General features: G+C 50.0%; 1 protein-coding gene across 1 annotated transcript in view; it reads left to right on the top strand.

Annotated features, from left to right (window-relative positions):
- Nucleotides 1-11,284: 11,284 nt before the first annotated feature.
- The window catches only part of CAPN15 (calpain 15), an 83,773-nt gene continuing 72,868 nt past the window's right edge, over nt 11,285-22,189 (top strand). Inside the window, exon 1 of the mRNA XM_006278175.4 lies at nt 11,285-11,431. The gene's annotated coding sequence lies outside the window, so the exon portion shown is untranslated. The remainder of the gene's footprint in view (nt 11,432-22,189) is intronic.

Raw genomic sequence — 22,189 nt, forward strand, 5'->3', positions numbered from 1 at the left:
GAGCCAGGGCAGCTTTGAAAAGTTGGTGACATTTTCTCCTTTGCTTCATGTGAGCTATGGGATGGCTGGTGGCTGGGGTGCAAATGCCATGGTTCATGTGGGGCCTTGGGTGGGGCAGCATGGGACCACCTTAACTGAAGACCTGTTGGCAGGTGCTGCCAACAGTAGTCTCACACCCCTTCTGATTGCAAGCGGCTGTGGACCAAGACTACTCTGCTCACAAAGTCCATGCCCAGGCAGCTGGTTAGCATGGGGTGGGAGCCTTCTGGGCCTCCTGGGGGATTGATCTGATGGTGGCTCCTGCTGAGATCAAGGCCTTAGTGTGTTTGATGCCATACAGGCACATGGTGAAAGGCCAGTCCCAGTGAGCTGATTAGCAGAAGTAACATGGCCAAGTAGTTTGAGCATGACCTGGGGTGAGCAGTTCTGAGTTTGACTCCCTGCTCTGTCCAGCCTTCCGTGACCCAAACCATGTCATTTTGCTCTGAGCACCTGTTTTCCTGCCTGCTAAATGACAATAGAATTTGCCTGGCAGAGGGCTGGTAAGTGTTAATGTTTCTAATGCACTTAACATTATCAGCCCTTTTGAACTTGTAAGATGGAGGCCAAAGAGGGAAGCCAGGCCTCCAGCAAGTGACTGGTGTCCTAATTAACGATTCCTGTGCTGCAGAGCAAACTCTAAGGTACTGCAATCAATAGGAGCTGCTGATTGCTCTTCCTGAGCGCCTGGAGTGAGCGATGGATTGTTTACCCCGCGGAGACGTGCTTCCTGCAGGTGAGAGGGGCTGACTCCAGAGAACCCACTGAGCGGTATTTCTGTTGGACAAGATGTAAATGATTGTATGCAGGGAGCTTCTGATGGGAGTGGCTGTGGACCCAGCTCTGACAGCCTGTCAATTCTTGCCCTTTACAGAAAAATGGAACAAACAGCGAAGTAAATATACCATCCTGGAAATATCCCGGGGGGAAGAGGTGTGGAGAGGGATGGATCCACTGGACCTTGCTTCCTGCCACTCTGTCTTTTTTGCAGTTGCTTTTCTCTGTGCCCACTTTGGATTCTGCACCTGCTTTGCATGGATATGAGTTATCACTGATGGTGCAGATCGATGGAGATTTGGGCCAGTTATGGCTGTAAGGTGCCATCTGTTTACGTGGTGCATTTGCAGAAATAGAGAAATGTGGTCTGTACTTCTAAGAACCTCCAGTCAAACCTGGATAAACAAAACCTGGGAGAGCCCAGGAGCTACGTCTAGAGGTGTTTGGGATTTGGCACATCACAAAAAGTTTTGCCCCAAAGGAAATGTTCCAGATGTTTCCAGCTGGACAGACTCTCCCCAGATCCATGGTTCTGACATTTTCCTGCTGTGTCAGTCCCAGTGCTGGGGATGTGAGAAGCTTGCAGGGTCCCTGTCCTTGAGAGACTTCCCGGGGAAGCTTGCTCTGGAGCTGGGGTCCCTGGGAAACCCCTACAGCTGCTTGCAGAAATTGTTCTTCTTCTTAACTCAGTAGTGAAACTGCCAAGAATAAGCAGCAGCAGGGACCAAGGAGCTTCTTGTGCAAGAAGACTATACAGACTTCTGACTGCAGCCTGATTCAGACTGAAACCAGGTTCTGATGCCATGAAACACTCTGCAGCCTGGGAATTCTCCTTTTGGGTTGACTCCCATGCCAACCAATCCTGGTTTGTTATGGATAATCTGTGGCATGCTACTGTTGCAATTCAGCTTTGTATTTGGGCTCCTAAATTTTCTTGGAGATTTCCATGATGGAAAAATCTCCGGGTAACCCATAGCTAGCATGCTGGCTGTGGTATACCACACACTGTCATGGGTTGTAGCCAGGAGACATAGGGAGTGGCTGGGAGTGCTCCTTCCTACTGGAACAGCCATCTGCAGCTGGTGCAATTTATTAGAATAGCCCTGAGGTGTCTCTAAGCTGCTCCTTTGAACCTATGAAGCTATGAAGGCTGTGTGGAGCCAGTTTGTAGTTGCCTCCAAGCTGCACCAGATGCAGAAGGGCTGGTCCCATGGTCTGTTAGAGGCTGGGGCATGTTGTGAATGATGCTTTTGCAGTCTAGCAGGTGTTTGAAAATGCAGGCTATAGTGTGGGTCTTTGGGGGAGCAGGGACATCCAGCCTGGAAGCTCACAGTGGGAAGCAAGAGACTGAGGCTTATGAAAGTGGCTGCATAGGGGCTCCCTGTTGATCTGCATCAAAAATTCCAAGTGATAGTGCAGGGTCAGTTACCCCTGCAATGACCCAGTGGGGCTATAGAAACGCCTGCATTGGGGCTTCCCGTTGTTGAACTCCTGCTGAGGTAGTTACAAATGGACAACAGTATCTTTGCCATTCGCTGGTGTCTCATTCCTCTGCCTGTGGTATGCTGCTGTGTGGGTGGAGAAGGGATATTTCTGCACCCATGATTGGTTTCTTAGCTGCTCCAGAGAGCATGCAGGCACTCCTGATTGTGGAACAGTAATCGGCCAAATCTCTCTCTCTGAACTGACACTACCCCTCATCCTGAATGTCGCACTCAGCTTCTCAAACTGGAGGCAAGTGGTAGAGCAGTGTGTTACAGTTTCTCAGCTGGGAAAATAGTTGGGGGTCACAGAGAAAAAAACAAACAGCAGCTCACGTCTCACTTTGCTGTTAGCATGTTGTATACATATGTCTGCGTGTGTCGGTGAGAGAGAGAGAAAGTAGCTTCTTCTCTTTCAGATCCCCTCCACTAAGTACACAGACATGACTGCTTTTAATCAAGACTATGAGTATGAGACCTGGCTCCATTGCTTGATTGCCATTCAAGGCCACTTGCTACCACCCAGGGTCTGAGTGCTCAAGAGAGCAGGCCAGATACAGGGATGTAAATACAGATTTCCTCATAGGTCTGCTGGACAGACAGCACCTCCTCTGCTTGATCTCCTCCCAGAAAGTGAGGGACTTAAATGAACTGAATTTGGAATGAACCACAGTCACATAGGCAACACTGTAGGAGGCAGTTCCTTGCACATCCTGTGGTGTACTGCACACCTGTCAGAGACTTCCATTAAAAAGGAGCCTTGTTTAATTAATTTGCCCCCAAATCTAGATGAGGACAAAAAAATAAACCAGGCCAAAGACTCTGTCCAATTCTAAACCCCTTGCCAGGTTTCAATGAATTTCCTGAAAGGACTCCTCAGTGGGGAAGAAGCAGCAAGGTATGTTTGTATGAAAAAAAAAAATTTGTGTTAGTTTGATCTCCTTGGGGCTTATGCCTTCACTTAGATATGGGGACAGGAAGAAATTTTGGAGCATGGGGTGTTTTTCTTTTTGCTTTTTGTGTTGTGTTCTAGGTGGAGAGTAGGTAGAGCACTAGAAGCAGAAAGTGAGTGACTATAAAGAAATGGAATTGATGGATCGAGTTTCACTGCTCAGGGTTAACAAAGTAGAAAGGCAAAGTACATCCCTGTTGACAAGTAAAATTTTATTCTTCCAAACTGTAACAGGGTGCCTCCTCATCACGTCTTCGCTGGCCACCCTGCTTCTGGGGTAACTGCCTGCTTCTTTTGTCTGCCATGCCTTGATGGAAAAATGAGAGTTGTTACTAAGGCGGGAGACTACCCATTACTCACCCTGCTGACAAGGGCCTAATACCCACTCTGACCTCCCCTCCACAGGTCCCATGCCTCGCAGATGTTACTCTGGTGTTACTTTTCTGGCCTATGGCCGGAGCAAAGCGGGCACATAATTGTAGCTCTTTTCTACAGCCCCAGAGGGCCACTCGCACACTACCCCTCTCTCACCAGGGTCCCACTCACTCTGCTGGCTCTCACCCAGCCTCTTTCATACTGCCGTCTCTCAGAGCTGTGCGGGCCGGGTGCGAATCCGCGGCCCTTGTCACGCTGCACGTGGGCTGTGGCCGGCAGCCCGGGCACGCCGGGTCGGAGAGGGCGGGTGCCGAGCTAGAATTAGGCACAGACGTGTAATGGTAGATTTTAAGATTGTTTACTTACACCGGGATGGTCGCGGTGCAGGCTGGAAAACTTGCTTGAGTTGCGGTTACAAACAAAAAGAACACGAACAATCACGTGGAGTTTGCTAGGCTCCACGCAAACAGAACTCCGGATGTCCTGGACAAGCGCGCCACCGAAATGGAAACTCGTAGATACGTCTTATAATTTTTTGTTTGAAGATGGGAAGAGGTGGGCGGTGGATCAGGCCACCAAACTCCTCTGGATCTCACACAAGGTTTCTATTGCCCTGCCGTGTACCCAGAGTCTCCACGAGATCGATGTGGAGTCCTCCTCGGCTTCGGCAGAAACCGCTCAAGCCTCTTATACAGCTAGCAGGCCAATCGCTAGCCGCCACGTGGGAATAATTTAGAACTAGCCAATAGCAGGGAACAAATTTGCATACGGGTGGCGGGAACTCCTTTGCACCGTGCATTTCTGTCGCAACTTGAGAAATGCACCCTGCAAAGACAGCTGCAAAGTGGCGGGAACTTTTCCCTTGCACGCGGGTTCTCTATGCAGCAAAACTCCACCGTGCAAAGAAGCTGTAATCCCACGGGGATAATTCTAGTGCCGAAGCACACACAAAACCAGACCTTTGGGTCATGACATCCCCCCTTGCTGAAGGCACAGTAGAATTATACTATATGTCCATCATCTGGGTTATTAGTAGCTCTGTTAACGGTTCATGAAACTAAACGAACAAATACAAAATTAGCTAACAATAAAAGTTCGTCCTCAAGGGATCGAATCAAATAATAGCTGGCACACACAAATATACACATAATTACATTCATAACAAAAAATTGGACGATCATGGCTTCAGTGGGCGTCATGGTGGAACCGCGTGTCAGGCCCTCGCTCCTTTTGGTGATGTTGTTCCTCTCGGGGCCTCTCTCCACCATGCACTCCGAATCCCGGATCTATAAAATAATTTTCTTAAAATTTACTAATATTTACAAAATTACACAGGACCTCACGATAATGCAGTCAATTAAACTTACTACCACTATTAAATACAGATATTTAAACACGACTCTATGCTGGACAGCTCTCTCTCTCTTTTCACACTCAGCAACTCAACAAAATCATCGAGGAGCCATCGTCACCTTCTTCTAGGTAATGAAAACCTAACTCGTAGGCTAGTTGCCATTGTCCCGCATCCCCCAAAATCCGAAGCTGTCGCTTATTAAGTCCAGAACGCTGCAGGAGGAATCCAAACATGTATCGTTCCTCTTGCGTTCTCTGGCGTAATACTGGATGTTCGGATTCGTGGTGTCTTGTGTTCTGAGCCTCAGTTGCGCGTTGACATTCCCGATCACTGGGCAGTTTTGGCTCCATCAGAACACGCAGTCTTGGCAACTGATGAAGGAGACTACTCACAGGGTGGTCGACCATTGGGTTAAGCACAGTTCACAAAACCACTATGTTCCTCTGCCCATAGACCTTAAGACAACTGTCTATGCTGTCGATGGTCACTGGAACAGTTCCAGGGTCTCGCAGGTGACGGTGAGGCCATGGTCGCATTCGCTGGAGCGGTGTCAGTCCCAGCGTACATACTCTTGGGTTCCAGGCACAATACGAGACTCCTATGATAGCCAGTACAAGCTGTTCTGCACCGGTGTGCTCTGGTCATCCATCATGCCATGTGTGGGCCTTTTGTTCGATTACTCCTGCCACAAGCGCTGGAATTGGAATAGGCCAGTGGACGCTAAACGCCACCATGTCAATGTCAGTGACATGTCCCCTACTCCATGAAGCCTGTCTCACCAAGAAGCTTGCCTCTTCCTGGTCTAGGAGGTTGGACCCAAGCTCCACGACCAGACGTCCCAACCACACAGCCTGAGTTTCCTCGGGTCGGATCCTGGATTCTCTACACAAATTTTGCAGTTCAGCTCTGGAGCGAGCGTAATAAGTAGTAGCATGAACTGCACTCTGCAGATTGATGACTTGGCTGCTTGATGCTGCAGGCTGATCAGTTTCTTCATGACTCGTTGTTGTCTCTGTTGGAGCTGTAGCTATTGTTACTGTGGGGGTTGTTGCTGTTTCAGATGGGAGGGGCGGATGCACTCCTCCGCTTAACTCCCCCTCCCGTCAGCAGAGGGGTGTGGTTGGCAGAAGCAGCGCTGCAGCGCTGGGCGGAGTCACCGGCCGAACCCTCGCGGGTTCCTCCGAAGCTCCATCCCTCTTTTCCAGCTCCTCCACGCGGTCTTCTTTCTGCTCGGCGCCATCTTGTCGTAGCATTCTAAGATCCCCTCTCTCAGCTGCTTCTCCGACCGCCCGAACGGCTATACGCAGCTGGGTCTTTAAACTTAGAGTTTTGTTCATTAGATCTGTCATGGTTTGAAAAGTTGCATTCAGTTCTCCCCCCTTGTCGCACCGTAGGACCACTCTCTCGTCTACGGCGCGTTCCTCCGTCTCCGGGTTTTCGCGGAGCTCAGACGGAAGATTGTGACCCCTCAGTCTAGGTATTACCATGCAAGGGGAGAGCCAGCCAATCGGCATCGGCTCTCCCATCTCCCGGGCACATCGCAAGCAACGGACACGCTCCCAGGTGAGGGTCGGGCCCACTGCGCTTGCCGGGTCGACTTCGGCGAGGGACACAGCATCGAGGGGCCTGTACAGGACCCTCTCGTCGCTCATGATACACCCGAACGCCGCAGGGTGAAGACACACTTCCCTCCCTTCTAGGGCTTCGTCTTCGGAAGCTCCCTCTTCTCCCTTTAGCGAAAGGCGTCCGCTGATACATCTCTTACCCGTTCCACCCGCCTGGTGGTAAGTGATATGCGCTTCCAGTTCTGCGACGCTTGCTACGTCGCGTCTCCCACTTCTCCAAGGACAGTTTTCAACTAATTCTAACTCTAGCGAGCCCTCTCCTGATCCCATCCTCGTCGCCATGTGCAGGCTGGGTGCGAATACACAGCCCTTGTCGCGCTGCACGCGGGCTGTGGCCGGCAGCCCGGGCACGCCGGGTCGGAGAGGGCGGGTGCCGAGCTAGAATTAGGCACAGACGTGTAATGGTAGATTTTAAGATTGTTTACTTACACCGGGATGGTCGCGGTGCAGGCTGGAAAACTTGCTTGAGTTGCGGTTACAAACAAAAAGAACACGAACAATCACGTGGAGTTTGCTAGGCTCCACGCAAACAGAACTCTGGATGTCCTGGACAAGCGCGCCACCGAAATGGAAACTCGTAGATACGTCTTATAATTTTTTGTTTGAAGTCGGGAGGAGGTGGGCGGTGGATCAGGCCGCCAAACTCCTCTGGATCTCACACAAGGTTTCTATTGCCCTGCCGTGTACCCAGAGTCTCCACGAGATCGATGTGGAGTCCTCCTCGGCTTGGGCAGAAACCACTCAAGCCTCTTATACGGCTAGCAGGCCAATCGCTAGCCGCCACGTGGGAATAATTTAGAACTAGCCAATAGCGGGGAACAAATTTGCATACGGGTGGCGGGAACTCCTTTGCACCGTGCATTTCTGTTGCAACTTGAGAAATGCACCCTGCAAAGACAGCTGCAAAGTGGCGGGAACTTTTCCCTTGCACGCGGGTTCTCTATGCAGCAAAACTCCACCGTGCAATGAAACTGTAATCCCACGGGGATAATTCTAGTGCCGAAGCACACACAAAATCATACCTTTGGGTCATGACAAGAGCCACACTCATCCCGCCCAGCCTCACCTGGGTTCGGGCTTAGTTCTCCTCACCTTGGTCAGCCCCGGTGCAGTCTGTTGGGTGTCTCCTGCTACCCTCACCTGAGCACTGACTGAGCAGTTGAACAACTGTAGGCCTATTTTGGCTACTGACCCCTCACTGAGCCACTATGCCCCCACTGGGCCTCCTCACTCGCCCACACTCATGGGGCCACTCTAATCATTGCCCTTCTCACTCAGGGTCTTTCTACTAGTCACCAGACGTTCCCTAATGCCTGGGCACGACCCCTTGTCTCTCCTCTGGCCTGAGCTCTGCCTCAGGACTCCTTAACGAACCCTGGGCTTCCCCTGCTCGTTAGAACACCACCAGGGACATGGGGCTGAGGTTATGAGGCGCCCCAACCCGCCTTTCACCTGGGAGGTCACTGGCCTGGCATGTCCTGGGGGCTCCCATGACACTAGGAGCCCCACCTGACCACCCTTTCCCAGCAGGGTGCAGTTCTATGTCTTACCCAGGACAAGGGGTCACCTCCACCCCATAGCTCGTGCCCTTACCTCCTGATCAGGCCAGAGCAGCCACTTAGCCTGATGTTACCTCTTTCCTCCTGCAGCAAACTGCAGCCCAGCTTCTATCCCTGGGTCCACCATGGCTGTCCTCATCAGGCACCTGGCTGCTGCCTGTTTTCTGCTCTTAAAGCAGCAGGCACCAAAGGTGCCCTGCCACACTGACTTTATCACTGTAGTTCCTGTGGCATCGCTAAAATGGGGAAGGGACCTCTTAACCATTTGTGCTGGAAGTGGACAGCACTGCCTTTGTTTCCAAAGATTGTAATGGCCTTCTGCTGTAATAGCAGCCTAAAGGTAATGTTATTCTAATAAGTGACTGCCCTTTTTTCCTTTAGCAAACATTGATTTCCCTCCCTGTTCTGAATGCAGCTGAATTAACAAAGCTGGTTTTGTTTGAACGACAATGATTTGTCTCATGTCTTGTGCCAAATCATCTTACTTAGCAAATCAACATCTGGGAATAATGTTCTCTCTTTTACTTGTGACAAAACAATAGCAGCAACCAAATCACACTATTTTTGATGGTCCTACAGAAATAGAGACTACTTCTGTTTTTAATTTCCTGGACTAAATTGGTTGCTATATAGTTTAAATAGAACTGGGAGGGGGTGGAAGGGATCTAGTTATTTTAAATGAGGTGGATTTTCAGTGTTGTGCCTCTGAGGGGATAGCACATACAACTGAGGCTTAAATAGCTTTGAAAGTGAGAGAAAGAGGTTTAATTAAACACAGTGAAGTACTAGTTGGATTCTATAGCATAGGCCAGTGAAAACAATCATCTTCAGAGACGAAATGAATCTCCTGAACTCTCATATGCAGCATTTTGTACATGATTCACCTGCGTTGACTGTGTTCTCAAGCAGAATACAGTTTTCACCCACACTTCAGGATGACTTAGTGTTTATAGCACAGCTCTGGCCATTTCATTAGGATTCTCACTTGTCTGTCACTGTGGTGTCCAAGGCTCTGCCCCCTGTGCCCACTCTGAGCTTCCAGCACTGTAAATGCTTGCAATTTTGTCAGGAGCTTCATAACTTTTTGTGGGTTTTCCTGGAGTCATGTGATCACCCAAGACACAAACCTGTCATTTTATTGACATGAATTTCAAACCCTCCTTGCTATGAGGAAAAGCTGGGGAATGTGACTGTTAAGAGCTCCTGAAAGAAGGCATATAAAAAAGAATGGTGGTAGTTGGTTTAAGTAAATTCTCCTGATTACTCATTAAAGATCCTGATGTTTTGATGCATAGGGCTTGCACTACTGAGCTCCATGTGAGAGTGTGGTGTGAGGCTGCAGCACTTGGCTTTTGCTGAGATTCTGTTCCCTCCTTGGGCAAATCCATTACCTTAGCTATAAACTTGGTAACAGCCCTGGCATCCCCAGCAGAGGTAGACTGAGAAATGCTTTGAATTCTTATTAAGGGGCCAGGCTGCAAAAGCTTATAATTTCTCATTGATTTTAAAGATTAAATCAAATGTACATTATTATTCCTTAATTGTCATAAATAATTAATTACGGTTTTGCTTTTCAGTTGTGCTAGTGAAACCCCATGAGCTCCAACCTGTTGCTTTGGATTGGAATGATAATGCAGGTTCTTCCTGGCACCCAGTCTTTTCTTTCTGGACCACGTGTAGCCCCTTTTGCATTCCTTCAACTTGTTTTCAACTGTGGTGCATGGCTGCTGTGTTACATCCTGGATGTAGATGCATTTGGGCAGAGGGTGGATAACTGTAGGGAAGCGGGTGGCGGACTGAAAGTGGTGTGTTCTAGTGGCTGTAAGGGACTGGGAGGTGGTGTTAGGGGTGGATCGGGGATGGGGGGTGCAAGTGCACCCCCACCCCTCTTTTAATTCCTCCTCCACCCAAAGTTTAAAACCAAGTTCCTGGCAGTGGCAGCAGCATTTCTAGTCGGGATCAGGTAAATTACACTCAGCCATAGACACCCTCAGCAGTGCCTGTCTCATTCATTCCACAGGTGTCAATGACCCTCTCTCTTCTTGTCTTGACATTCCACCCACCAAGCCAGCCTTCGCTCTGCCGTTCTGCCGTGAGCTGCTCCTAGTAACGTGGCAGCTTGTTTTTAACTTATTCCAATGAAGTGATATTTGTTTTTGCTTCAATCTTAAACCAGATAACACAGCCCTACATCCCTGGCATGTTAGTAAAGGTTCTAGTTTATTTTTGACAGAGAAAAATAGGCGTTGTGTGATCTGCACCCTGCTCTTCAGAGCTCCAGATCTGCCGGTGGCAGGGGCTGCTGCTGGGCCCTGATGCTTTGGGGGCTGGGGCACAGGACTTGAGCAGAGGCTGAGGGAACTGGGCTTACTTTTTTAGTCTGCAGAAGAGGAGACTGAGAGGGATTTTAATAGCAGCCTTCAGCTACCTGAAGGGGGTTCAAGAGAGGATGGAGGTAGACTGGTCTGAGTGGTGGCAGATGATGGAAGAAGGAGCAACTGTTTCAAGTTGCAGAGAGGGAAGTTTAGGGTGGATAGTAGGAAAAACTTTCTCGGGAGGAGGGTGGTGAAGCATTGGGCTAGGTTCCCCAGAGAGGTGGCGGAGTCTCCAGCCTTGGGCGGGGGGGCGGGGGTTTAAGACCTGTCTACAAAGCCTTGGCTGGGATAAGGTGGTTGGGGAGGGCTCTGTTTTGAGCAGGGGCGGGTCACTCGATGGCCGCCGGAGGTCCCTTCCCACCCTCACTTCCTCTGTGCTCCGGGCTTGTCCGTCGGGGACGAGGGGCTGAGAGGGGGCGCGGGGCGATCGGGGCAGGGCCCGGGGGGGCGCGAGGCCCCCGCAGTCCGCTCCGCTGCGGCCGGCGGCAGCTGCGGGCGAGCGCCGGGCCCGGGGCGCGGCTGCAGGCGCCGGCGCGTGCGGGGCCCGCTAGGACTCGCCGCCCACGAGAGCCCCCGCCTCGGGCGGACTACACGTCCCGTCGTGCTCCGCGCGCGCCGGCGGCTTCCGGTCCGGCCTCGCACCGCCCCCTGGGGCTTGTAGTCGGGCCGCGCGATTCAGCATCGCCAGCGCGCAGCGTCCGTGGCGTAGCGCCGCTCCCGGCGCGGGGCGCTGCGCTACGGCGCTGGCGTAGGGCCGCGTTTCTGGACTCCAGCGCGGGCGGCGCTCGGGCTGCTCCTGCCGGGAGAGGAAGCGGGTCGGGGCAGGCGCCGGGCGGGACGGGGCAACTTACAGCCGCGAGCGCGGGGCCGGGTCGCGCTGCCTCCCCCAGTCAGGTATCACCCGGGGGGTCGAGGATTCCGGGGCCGGTTCTGTGGGGTCCCCCGGCTCCGGCCGGGCCTCCCCCCGCCCGCGTCGCGCTGGGGACCGCGCCCCCCCGCGCCCCTTCACCTGCTCCGGCCCGGCCCGGCCCGGCGGGGCTGCCGCTCGGGGCACCTGGGGCGGCCCGGGGGGACACGAGCCTGTGGCCGGGTCTGCGCAGCGGGGCCCTGGACTCGGGTTTCCCGGTGCCCTAGTGTGGGGGGCCGGGGCCAGGGCCAGCGTGTCCCGACCCGACCCCGGGACATCGAGGGGGCCATGGCTGTTGTGGAGTTGCCCGTGCCCCAGTGGACGGGCTGGGCTGGGCGCCGTCCCTGCTACCCCTCGGCCTGGCCACCAGCTGCACATGGCAGCCGCAGAGCAATGACCGGACCAAGGAGGTCCTCATGCTGTGGTTGCGTGGCAGCTCCTGCCGGCCTTGGCGCGGTGGCGCGGGGACCGGTTTTGCACCCGACTCTCTTGTGGCACCGGCGAGCGTCCATGCCACTGCTGCGCGGGGAGAGGCAGCTTGGAGCGGCTGAGCGAACGCCCTGGGGCTGAGCTGGGAACAGCCGCCAGGACTCTGCTGCTTTCCAGTCCTCTGCACTGGTCGGGAATCCGGCTGCTATCTGAACTGGGGTTATGCCCCTCTTCTTTCTTTACCAGAGTGTTTAGGTGCAATTTGATCCTTCCTGTCGGCTCTCCTTCAACTGCACAGGTTGTAGATTGACCTAAGGCCGGTCACGTTGTCGTACAACTGTCCCTAGCTCTGGGGAGCCTCGGAGGGGGACTCTTGGGAACTGCCATGCTACGAATAAGGCATCAGTCAGAAATACGTCAGCCCATGATTCCTTAGGTGTAGGTATCTGATACGATGCACATATAAGTCTCTCTCCACTAACCAGCCCCTCTGTTATTCAAAAAGCACTTGCGTTTGTGCGTCACATTCGTATATTTTGGTTTTCACTGTATAGAGTCTGTGCTTGAAGTTTGAATGCAGGTTGCATGACCGTGCTGTCCTCTGTACTATCTGGTGGGTTGGACTCTGAATATTTGTAGTTAGTATGTGTTTTTTGGAGGGTTTTTGCTTTGCATTCCTGTAATGGAAATAAACATCCAGGCTTGTACTTTTCAGGTGGCATGGATTGGCACTGTGGTCAAACCATGTGAGTGGCTTTGTGGTGTATGGAGTCGGGGGCATTGTGCAGTGATGGTGGGAGGCTCCAATGGCTTGGTCAGGAGTCCCTGAAGCTCACACTTCTTGTCAGATGAGCCCTAAGGCTGAGAGAGGCAGAGTGGAGCACAGCTGCCGATGGATACATACAGAAGAGTGGCCCCAGCGGGCTGGCAGTCCCAGGATGCACTGCTCCTTATTGATCTGTGTTCACAGATCTCAGTGTGTTACTATACTTGGGGACCTGCTGTTCCTAGCGGTCCTTTCCCTCATGGGTGAAGGCAAAGGTGATCATGATTTATTTTATCCTTTGCGTTTGAGGTGTGACCTTTTGTAAATGGTAACAAAAATCTGTAGGGCCAGTAAATCCTGAGATGTGTGGCACACTAACTACAGTGACAGTCTGTTGGGATGCTTCCTTCACAGCCATGTCATGAGATTCATGGGCATAATTGATGGCTTTGAACTTGATCCTGCCCTGTCCAAGCCAGTAGGAATTTTCCCATTGAATACAATGGCAGCAGGATCAATCCTGTTTTGGAGTATTAAGGAGTCAGTAGTCAGGTGGCATGTTGGGTGAGGTGAATCATATCACTTCACCCCTGCTGGAAGCGTTACCCTGCTTGTTACTGAATCTGTAAGTTTGCCGGGTTTCTGTCTTGCTCATTGCCTCTCTTAATACAAGGCTAGTGGACTGCTGGGGAGGGATGTCCCCGTGCCTCACCTGTCCATGAGGCACACTAGGGAGCATAGTTGTATTGTACCCCTGTGACTACTCAGGCCAGTCTTGGGCTTGTGTGCAGCATTGCTGAATGAGTGGGGCTGTTCTCACTTGCCACAGCTGAGGATTTGATGTTTCTTTTGAAGCATGTGGTTATTTTAAGCTAGGCTGGAACCAAATGACTATTTCTCCCATCTTTCCTCTCCATCCAGTCACATTCCCATCCCAGTTAGGCTTCTGGTAGTAGCCTCTGCCGTGAATGAAGAGAGTGGTCTGATTGGAGCCCAGCTGGCTTCTGGGCCTGGCGTTGTATGGGTTGAAGGGTAGTTGGAGGAGATCCTGAGAGTTGTCTTTCTGAGCTGGCCATATTGGGCAGTAGCAGTCATTAATAGTTGAGTGATTGGACCCCATGCTTCTGCCTAAGAAGTGCAAGGATGATGCAGCCTGGATTAAGCAACCCCTGCTTGTAATGTAATTGGGGCAGGTGAATTGGTGTTATCCTCCCAGGCTTTCCTTCTTTGGCCCTTCTCTTCAGAGCAGGGTGAACTGTCATCCCCGTTCCCTTGCCTGACTGACATGGCCTGCATGTGGCCATAGGGCATAGATTCTGTGAGCCTCCTGCTCAAGCATGTGTGCCCTCTCCAGCCCAGGGTGACAGTGGTCTAGAGGGGCGCAGCAGGCCACCACCGTATTTAGTCCTGTATGGCTCCTGTTACTATTTTAAGTGTCATTGCTTGTCAAGTGTTCAGTGATCATTGTCTGAGAAGCAAGGGGAGGAAGAAGCACTACAGGCAGTGCTAGAGAGGCATGTAACTCTTGCCTCCCCAATTTACTGCCACATGTTTGAGGCTGTGGTGTTAGCAGATGGGGAATGCCAGGTGTCAGTGGTTCTTAGATTCCCAAGTTGTTCCTGCATTTGAAAGATGGTGAGTGGCTTAAGTGTCACTCCACCAGGCCTCCAAAGAAAAGCAGCTCCAGTTCTGTTTGGTGCGGGAGAAGGGGAAAGGAGCTAGCAGGGGAATCTGATCCAGAAGAGTGTGTCACCACAGCAAGAGGGACCTACCCTCTCCCCTGCATTTACATTGCACAGCATTACTGTTCTGTCAGTAGGACTGATGGGTGACAGCCAGGATAATGCATTTCTATTGATGTAATTAGGAGGACATGGAGTTCACTGTTTAGCTTAGGGGTAAACATGCTTTTGACTTTATCTCAGCAAATATAATGGAGGAGACCAGAACTGCTACAATGGGGCCACATTGCCCATGTTCCCTTCAGGGGTTTCTTATTGCACGGTATGAGGGATATTGGATGGGAAAAATATTGTCTGACTTATTCCCACAGCAAAGAGCACTGGCATTTTGGACTCCCTCCCATCTTGATGGATCCCTAAGCTTTCTGCTGATTTATATGAACTGTAACATGCATACATAAATACAAATAGCTTTGCCTACCTCTGAAAAGCAGCTGCTTCTTTGGTAACACGGAACTCCTCTTGAATGGTGTACGGCAAAATGCTTGGAGGGGAAGTGGATGACACTGGCAAAAGTTCCAAGGTGGGATTCGACTGTGACACCAGCATTAATGATTCTGTCCTTACTGCTGTGGGATCTGGAAGGGTCACAAAGAGTCAGGCGCTCTGAAAAGCAATGCCCCCCCAACACTTCCTAGATGAACAGCCAGCTCCTTAATCAAAAGTGCCACTTCCTGCAACTCCTACATTTTCCTTGCTTCATCTCAGCATGAACAGAGCCCAGACCAGGGGCGGGCAGTTATCTTGGGTGGAGGGCGGCTTACTGAGTTTTGGCAAGCCATCCAGGGCTGCATGATAGGCAGCCAGGGGCAGATTAATATTAATTTTCTAAATTTTTTAGGGGCCCCGCAGGCCAGATAGAATGGTCTGGGGGTCTGCATCTGGCCCCCAGGCCACATTTTGCCCACCCCTGGCCCAGACCCACGCAAATCACTGCAGACCTTACCGCCTCCTTTTCAACCACATTCCTGTGACCTCTGCAATGTGTTCATTCCCATCAAGAGGGAGTTTACAAGGAAGCTAAATCTTTAACTGCTTTGCCGGGTGACTTCCTCACTCCCTAATGGTTGTGTAGTACTGTTCAAATATGAAGCCCTATATAAGTGCCAAGCATTATTCAACTGGAGGCAGTGGATTTCCTTATAGTGGCAGACGTGGCATGCTATTCACAGCTCTGCCTGCTCGCTCCATTCTCTTGGGGAAGGGGGGTGAGGGGGTGGAGAACTGAACTGGACAAGGATCTGGGTCTCGGACTTGTCCATATGAATCACCTGTCTATGCATCAGACCAGAACTGAGAGGCAGAGTAAGGGTGGCGATGTGACATAGGCATGTGCAGTCCCCTGGAACATGAGTGCATTGCAGAGGATTAATTTTTAAGGTTCCGAGGTGTTGAATAGCATCCCCTTCTGGGGGGGGGTGTGCGTGTGCATGTGCATGCACACTTTACCAAGGATGCCAAACATGAACATGAGTGCATTGCAGAGGATTAATTTTTAAGGTTTCGAGGTGTTGAATAGCGTCCCCTTCTAGGTGTGTGCGTGTGTGTGTGCGCGCGCGTGTGTGTGTGCGCGTGTGTGTGCGTGTGCATGTGCATGCACACTTTACCAAGGATGCCAAAGGGTCTCCTCGCTTGACCAAAGTTATAAGTTATTAGTTAGACATTAAAAGATGTCCTCTTGTTCTGATCATCAAAGCTGTTTGTCTTGGGACTGAACTGGAGTTTGAATGGTTTGAGTGTCTGGATGGCTTTTAACAGATATGTATTAGCTCTACCAGGTTTTTTTGGGTGAGACTCGCTACTCTGTGCTGCACAGAGGGTTGAGTCAGCAGTGGGCTGTTCTGGACCTGGTTGCAGTCCTATGTGCCCCTGAAAAGCAGGTGGAAAATATCTCTGCACTGGCACTGGTTGTTGCCTCGTTGTCCCTTGTCCCAACTGTAATTAACAGCATGATCTGCAAAGCAGATGCAGAATCAGGCCCTTTGTTTTAGTTGTAAAATTTTGACTCTCTAACCCCTTTATTCTACTACTGGCACTCTTGCAAGATTCCCAAGGAGACTGGAAGTCTGTCATGTTGTGCTTAAGTGCTCAACCACTCCATGAACCCTGAGCTGCAGCGATCCTAGTACTTCTTTGTGACACCACAGCTACCTTGAAATGTAGGTTAAAAGAGCTACGCAATTATAAATGAGGATCCTTCACTCCCTCATCGTGGGCTATAAATTCTCTTGTGCAGTCTCATCCCAATGGAGACTTTTTTCTGAGGAGGAGGCTGAGGACAGGGACAGTGATACAAGGGCAGGTTTCATTAAAATCAGTCTGGCTGCTTTGCAGAGATAAGGAAATGAAAAAAACACAACTTTTTTTTCCCCCACGAAAGCTGGTTTTGTGGGAGGGTAACCAAGTCCAACTTTCAAACTTCAAACCTTGGAGAGTTTTGCTGGTGACAAGTGTTTGACATGTTCTGAGAAACCTGCATTCAGAATTTGCCAGTAGATGCAGTTGCAAAGACGTCTTGCTGGCCAGCCAGGGTAATTAACCTGTGTTGCTGTATTTGAACATGCCTGCAGTGTGTCCCTTCAGACATCCCTGCATTCACACACAGGTCTCTCGAGAGGGCCTGCCCTGCTGCTAATCATAGGAAGCTGTCCAGAATCCTTATCATTCAGATCCTGCTGAGTTTGCTAGGTGTTGTATTACCTGATTACGATCAAGGCTTTCATCAGAACCATAAACAGCAGCCTTTGGCAGAGTGAGGAGCAACAGAGATGATAACAGCGGCTGTCTGGCTGTCCTCTGCAACAGAGAGTCAGAGTTGTCCTGTAATGCCTAACTGCAGCAGAGAGGCTCCTGTTTCCAAGCAGGTTCAAACTCTCTCCCATTGTCAAGCTGATGCAGTAATAAGCCCAAAGGCTTCTGGGAATTGTAGTTCCAGTGAATCTGGAAGCCTGACAGGTGATTTAGGCATGGGATTTATTATCTGTGGGGCTGAGGTGCCCATTTGTGTGAGATCTCAGCAACTGTTTGTGCACGTATTAACACCCCCTCCATTCTCTGACCCTGTGCTGCTGTCAGCTGGTGCTCCTTCTAACAAACTGGGACTGCAATACAAGAAAGTGTTGTACAAGCTGGTGCATTCAGGGGCCATCTACTACAGCCCTGGGGCCAAGATGCCCAGCTGGCCCATGGGACTCACAGACTCCAGCAGCGCTATGAGGATCTTGTAGTAGAAATAACCTGGCCTGTGATGTAGAAACCAAGACTGAAAATTCTGGCCTGAGGCTTGGAATTCTTTTTTGTGGCTGTTCCCCAGTGTCACCCTTTATGGTGGATGGGAGGAAAAGGAAGACAAGGGAAGACCTATTCTGCCACCTGTGGCTCCTTGGCCCAGTGTGGATGCTACCACCTCCTCCTCCACCCCATCCAGTGGTGTTTTGTTTTCCTTTTTGGTGTTTCCCTCTCCTGCTCTGTGTACAGAAGGTTCTCAGCTGCTGCGGGTGGAAAGGACACGTGACTCTGGATTGCCTGAGCTCTTGTGTCTGAGCTGTGGCTGCAGGAGCACAGGAAAGAACCTGGGGCCATTGTGGGCTGATGCTTTGAACTTCACAGTCTTATGCACCAGAGCAGCTGTTCAAGCAGCTACATCAGAGGCTCCCACAAGAGCAAGGAAAGACAGGAGCTCAGTGTTGCTTTGCCTGTAGCTCCCTGAGTAAAATGGCTTTTCCCAGTTTAGGGAGTGGGGTCTACGTGTAGGGCAGCCTCCTGGGACAGATGTGAGGAGCAGCAATGGTCTAAGGTTATGCACTATTACTGCTCCTCACTCCAGCCCAGTCATTCATACCAAACCTGTCTGGTGCCCTGAATAGTAACTTAAGCATGTGGACCTGATTTGGCCTTCAGAGCTCCCAGAGAGGCCCGAAATTCAGGAGCTGGGTGAGCAGTGGCCCCATTAAGCCCTGTGTCTCCCTGAGCTGACACAGCAGCCATCACTCACCCTGGGGATGAATTCTGGGGTATGGAGCCCCTCTGAGAACTTGTTTCAATAGTAGCGGTGTGAGCATTAGTAGCGGTAAGACCTGCAGTTCTCTGAGGTTGTGCAGCAGGGCTCGTGGAGCCACAGGGCTTAACAGAGCTGCTGTTTGCATTGCTGCTGAAGGTGGGGCTGGAGCCAGTGCATGAGGAACCTCATGATCCAGATTTGGCCCAGGTGGAAAAAGTTTGACACCCCTGCTTTAGTGAATAGTCAGTTTCTGGCTTTGCATCAAAATGAACCAAGAATGTGGTTAAGGATGGGCTCATCCTCTCTGGAAACTCTAGCCTTAGACATGGACCTTCTCTGGATGTGGTCACCTTCATCATCCCCTGTTCTCAGTTATCAAGGAGGGGAATCCTCCAAGATATCCAAAACTCTGTAGAGAAGAACCTGGACCTGGAATCAGCTCTAGAGTATGAGGAGGAGCTAACAGACCGCAAGGGCACCTATGCAGTGTATCCTTACCAGCCTGGCTTGTGCAGGAGTCAGAAAGGTCCATACTATCTAGCTGGAGTCTTCATGTGATCTTAGCAGATAACTTCAGATAGTCACACAGCTCCTGGCAAGTGGAGCCTGCTGCCTCACTGAGTGAAACTCCTCTGAGTGTGGCAGATGCCACCTCTCAGGCAGAAAGGGTTGACATGGAGGAAATACCAGTGCAGAATTGTAATGTGACTGTACATGTCTTTACTAGGCATTTGAATGACTTCTGTAGCACATGAACTCTGAGCTGCCCTCCTTCCAGGCATTCCTTCTGCCAGGCTGATTTAAAGGTGATCTGAGCATCTGGATGGCTGATCTTGGGTGTAGCTGTGGATTCCCTCTCCCCCCCCCCAATGGGTCAGCTGCTGCTGCTTTCTGCTGATCTCTGATTTAACCCAAAGGTTGTGAGGAAGTGCAGTGCAATACTCTTGTTCTGGCCTGGGTCACCATGTTTACTTGCTGAAAGCATCTGTGTTTACATTGCAGTTCTTCCTTCTACAGAGTAGTTTCTTTCCATAAGATCATCTTCTTTGTTTAAAGAGCAGCTTTGCAGTTAAAGACTGCTAAGGCTTTGCCTAAACATCAAAGCTGTATGATTAGCTATATTGGGGTGCTTAAATTGGCACAATTTCCATAGTCTGCATACAGCTAAACTAGTATATAAGTGCACATACAGGAAAGAAGATATAAATTCCAGTGGTATAAGGCACTTTAACAATGATCTAATTGGATCTGCACCAGGGGGGTGTGTTTGTGTGTGTATAAAATATCTATCTCCCACCCCTACCAGAAGGAGTTCTGCCAATACAAAACCTCTGTGTCAAGCAGACTTTGTAAATGAGGTTCAGACACTCGTTCAGTTCTGTTACTCCTTTTCCTGTATTTTCTGGTTTGTTTCTAATGCAAACACTAAATGCCACCTGATTTTTGTCTGCCATGCTTGTTCTACTTCTGTGCCTGCCTGAGGCGAAATGTGAGACACCAGCCCTATAAAATCTAGGAAAGTGGATTAGAAATTGGGACGTGGTAAAGGATGAGAGCAGAGAAACTCCAATCTGTATTGAACAATGTAACCTGGGGGAAAGAGTCTCTCAAACTTATAGTGGCTTGTGGACCCACTGTAAAGGAGTTGCTTGCTGAGTCCCAAAAGGGGTATGGGAAAATGTAGCAGCGGTGTGCATGGCTCTGTTGAAGACAGCTGTGATATGAATGCTCATGCTGTAAGTAGCCCTTGTCTTATCCTGCTGGAGAAGTATTATGGGTGAGATATTCCAGTTGTTTTCTTATAGGATTTTCTATAGCATCCAAGCATTTCCTTGGAGAATTACAGCTGCTGGTCTTCCAGCCCCTATGCTGTGTGTGTTTTCCTTTTGGCTACAAAACTTCCTTTCTTACCACAAGTCCTGGCCCCACCCTATTCTGGCAAGCCAGCTAGTTATCTACTTATCTCTCTGACTTAGCTGGCATTAAATTAATGTACAATCCCCTTTGCCCTTTAGAATAATATCTTTTCTGTGTACAGTGCACTGGAACTCAAGGCACTCTACAAACGTAATTGAAATACAAAATGTACCTGGGATTGCTATACCCAGTGGAGGGTGAGGTGGTGCAAACATGGGATCTGATTTGGCTATGGCTAAAACCTGCCCATATCACAGGGAGCATAGGACTGTAGGAGTAAGAATGGGCAGCCCTCCTGGGACCTCAAGACTTCTTGTCACATCCCTTCCATAACTTCATCAAGTTCCATCTTGGTGGGTTGTTTGCCCCAAGAACGCCATTCTTCTGATGGTTCGAACCCTTCCTCTGATATTCTGTCTAAACTTATTTGTAGCCAGTTGATGCCCAACACAGACGTTAATCCTCATGCAACTTATAAATGCAGTTCCTTCGCTACTCTAGCATATCCAGCTGTTTTTAAGTTTCAGGACCCTGTGTCCTGAGTGACCTTTCTACTATGCAGGCTGTTTCTTTTTGTGTAGGGTTTTTTTGTTTTTTGGTGGGTTTTTTTAGTGTTCCCTTTGTTTTGCTTGGTGATTTCCCAGTGGTGGGACATTAAATGACTATGTGGAGCTGGAGTTCAGAATGGACACACAGTTTGTGGATTTCAGTCAGTGCAGAAGATCTCTCTACAAGCCAATGCTATTCCTGTTTGGCTTCACTTCTTGCTTTAGCTGCTTTCACAACAATGTCCCAGTAGGGGAAGTTGGTGTCAGAAGCCACCAGTGCCACGAATCAGGGAGACCCGGGAAGGCAGATGCTTCGAGGGGATGGTGCCTGGCTCTTAGTCATGGTTCTTACTCATGTTTATCTCGCGCTGTGAATGTGCAATAACAACAGTTCTGCTCTATGCAGGCTGGCTCAGCCTCAGACAGGAAGATCTGCCATTTACCAATCAACACTCAAGTGTAGCAGGAAAGAAAAATTTTTTTTTCATTGCTGCCGGGAAATTCAGTCAAGTTAAGCCCATCTAGAAAGAGAGAGAACTGGAGTGCATATCTGTATGAGAAGCATTCTCCTCACCAGTCTCGCATGCATTCCTTGTCTCATTTTGAACTATGTTGTCCATTAAATCTGTAGCGCATTTTTAGTCAGTAACTTAAAACTTACCATTTTTTATAATGGTCTCAGGCAGGATGTAAAGGTGATTTTCAGCTACCGTCTCTCAGCTGGGCTGTGTGAAATGATAAAGATATGTTATGAGGATTATAAACACTGAAGCGAAAGGGTTGGAAAATGAGACCTGCTGCTAATGCTTATGGAGGTTGGATGCAGTGGCCTGTCTTGTCTTGTTTTGTATTTTTTTTCCTCTCCTCTCTTCCTGTGGCACCTACAGATACTCCTGCGGTGTCACTAATGAGAGGAGCTGTGCCAGCCCACACAGGCTTTTGTTAATGCTGCACTCAGAATCTGCACACAATTGGCTAATAAACTGGAAAATAGAAAAAGCCCCCTCATATCTCATTGAAGGCATGTTAATTGGCTTAATGGAGTGCCAGGCTCTGCCAGTGTGTTTTTTTTAAACTTGTGTCTGTTTAGGCCCCAGCTTAATGGTGGTGGGTTGCAAACTTGGTGCTAATTCAGATAAAATGAACTTCCTGTTCATAAATCAATGACAGAAATGGACTTTGAAATTAGTTGTTACTTAAAGACACCATCAACCAACTGCCTCTTCCATAGCTTTTAATTAGGACTTTGATTCCCCTTCAAGAGCTGTATAATTCTCCATCTTGAAGCCTCTGTTACTCATGATAGATTTACTGTAATCAGTAAGAAAATTACTGTGCCCGCC

This window comes from Alligator mississippiensis, chromosome 13, assembly GCF_030867095.1.
Source record: "Alligator mississippiensis isolate rAllMis1 chromosome 13, rAllMis1, whole genome shotgun sequence".
NCBI classification, from domain to species: domain Eukaryota; kingdom Metazoa; phylum Chordata; order Crocodylia; family Alligatoridae; genus Alligator; species Alligator mississippiensis.